Here is a 3180-nt window from a genome sequence, read left to right as displayed (position 1 = left end):
CGCCCCTCCCACGCCATGGAGACCATGGACCAGAGGGGAAACCCTTCTTCCATCTAGGGAGAAGGTCAAGGAAGAAGAAGAAGGAGGGGGATCTCTCCCCCTCGCTTCCGGTGGCGCCGGAATGCCGCCGGGGGCCATCATCATCACCGCGATCTACACCAACACCTCCATCATCTTCACCAACACCTCCATCATCTTCACCAACATCTCCATCACCTTCCCCCCTCTATCTACAGCGGTCCACTCTCCCGCAACCCGCTGTACTCTCTACATGAACATGGTGCTTTATGCTTCATATTGTTATCCAATGATGTGTTGCCATCCTATGATGTCTGAGTAGATTTTCGTTGTCCTATCGGTGGTTGATGAATTGCTATGATTGATTTAATTTGCTTGTGGTTATGTTGCTGTCCTTTGGTTCCCATCATATGAGCGCGCGCGTGGATCACACCTTAGGGTTAGTTGTATGTTGATAGGACTATGTATTGGAGGGCAAGGGTGACAGAAGCTTCAGCCTCGCATAGAAATTGATGCATACGGGATTGAAGGGGGACCAATATATCTTAATGCTATGGTTGGGTTTTACCTTAATGAACGTTAGTAGTTGCGGACGCTTGCTAATAGTTCCAATCATAAGTGCATAGAATTCCAAGTCAGGGATGACATGCTAGCAGTGGCCTCTCCCACATAAAACTTGCTATCGATCTAGTATAGTAGTCAATTGCTTAGGGACAATTTCGCAACTCCTACCACCACTTTTCCACACTCGCTATACTAACTTTAGTTGTGTATTTATCTAAACAGCCCCTACTTTTTATTTACGTGCTCTTTATCTTCTTGCAAACCTATCCAAAAACACCTACAAAGTACTTCTAGTTTCATACTTGTTCTAGGTAAAGCGAACGTCAATCGTGCGTAGAGTTGTATCGGTGGTCAATAGAACTTGAGGGAATATTTGTTCTACCTTTAGCTCCTCATTGGGTTCGACACTCTTACTTATCGAAAGAGGCTGCAATTGATCCCCTATACTTTTGGGTAATCAAGAGGGAGTAGGAGAAGTAAAGGTGGGTGGCGCACCCTTCCCTAAACCAATTCAGTCTCCTCCCTTGTGGGGAGGGTACCAGCCCCTTGTGGGCTGGTTAGCCTCCCTCATATGGCCCATATCTTCCACCGGGGGCTTCCGGTAACCCCTCCGGTACTCCGGTATGTACCCGATACACTCTGGAACCATTCCGGTGTCCGAATACTACCTTCCAATATATCAATCTTTACCTCTTGACCCGTAAGTAACTCATTAGTCACATTGCTTGCAAGGCTTATAGTGATGTGCATTACCGAGAGGGCCCAGAGATACCTCTTCGATACTCGGAGTGACAAATCCTAATCTCGATCTATGCCAACCCAACAAACACCTTCGGAGCACCTGTAGAGCATATTTATAATCACCCAGTTACGTTGTGATGTTTGATAGCACACAAGGTGTATTCGGGAGTTGCATAATCTCATAGTCAGAGGAATATGTATAAGTCATGAAGAAAGCAATAGCCATAAAACTTAACAATCATTATGCTAAGATAACGGATGGGTCTTGTCCATCACATCATTCTCTAATGATGTGATCCTGTTCATCAAATGACAACACATGTCTATGGTTAGGAAACTTAATCATCTTTGATTAACGAGCTAGTCAAGTAGAGGCATACTAGGGACACTCTGTTTTTTCTATGTATTCACACATGTACTAATTTTCCGGTTAATACAATTTTAGCATGAATAATAAACAGTTATCATGATATAAGGAAATATAAATAACAACTTTATTATTGCCTCTAGGGCATATTTCCTTCACTACATGCCTGATTAGGCATTGTAATATGATACATTATCACATTTACATGCGATGCCGTTGCAAAAAAAACGTGTCTCGCGGGTGTGAGTTCAAACAAAAAGGTAATATGTATTGCTTGTGACAAAAGAAGTTAATAGAGAACCAAATAGCCGCTAATGCCTTTTTGGTGGATGGGCTTCAAGTAGCCCTTTTTTCTTCTCAATAACTTTATTTCCAAGGAGCAAATAAATAGAAGAAGGTGTGCATACAGAAATACATGTATACTATGTATGTGCGAAATTTCATAATAATATATTTACATACATGACGTACACAAAATAGAAAAATAAGTACATCAAGGCGTTCTTATTTTTTGTTTGCTTTCGGGTTGGAAATTTGCTTTTTGTGTACACTACAAATTAGCATACTATTCAATGAAATTTACAGATATGTAGTGAACATGTTTAAGTTTTCACAGGAGAAAGTCATTCTTTTTGTACTTCAAAGTATCATTTTCTATTTATTTTTCTTTTCAAAATACTGGGCTCCTCGCACTCAGGAAAATAGCTAGCTAGAAGCCTTGGAATCTAGTAAAACTAGAATTTACCCCGTGCATTGTTGTGGAATATCTGTACAAACAATTTTAATTTGTATTGACTATGGTACATGAACTATGTGGAGAATTCTATACAAGAGAAAATAAATTCAAAAAAGTTGTTGATCATCCTTATTAAGGAAAAACAATATAAACCTCTTGGTTGTCTCTATCCATGAGAGAAGGGGTTTGGGCATTATAGCGGTCCTACATTTGATTCGAGGATAACATGAAATACCAATACAATGTTAAATAAAAAGTGAACATCAGACATGTTGTTGTACATAACAACTCGTATTTATCAATCACTCAAATAACAGAGGTAACTATGGATCCAAAAACCTCACAGATTGCGAAAGCATATCCCCCCTCCCACCGACACACACATCCTATGGCACCTAAAGACATGACCTACATCAAAGAAGTGTTGACATCATTGTTGCGCGGAGCCAACGACGTGATGAGTGGTGAGGCCGGAGGCGAAGGGAGTACATGTGCAACCCGTGGGAAGGGAGAAGAGAAGGCATATGCGGGAAGGAGAGAAGACTCTGCATCAAAACAACCATGGTTTAAGATCTTAACTACAAATACTGGACCTGATGGCGTGACTTACGAAGATTGTAGCACAAAAAAATTGCTAATATATTGCAAATATGTAAGAATAGAGAATGCTCACCTGCAGTGGGCCTTTAACCTTTGGCTCATGGCATGACTCTCCTTTCCACGATCGCTGGCCGGTTTGAAGTGAACGGTATGT

This window comes from Aegilops tauschii, chromosome 6 (genome assembly GCF_002575655.3).
Source record: "Aegilops tauschii subsp. strangulata cultivar AL8/78 chromosome 6, Aet v6.0, whole genome shotgun sequence".
NCBI classification, from domain to species: domain Eukaryota; kingdom Viridiplantae; phylum Streptophyta; class Magnoliopsida; order Poales; family Poaceae; genus Aegilops; species Aegilops tauschii.
The sequence above is the reverse complement of the archived record's forward strand: the minus strand, read 5'-3'. Positions refer to the sequence as shown.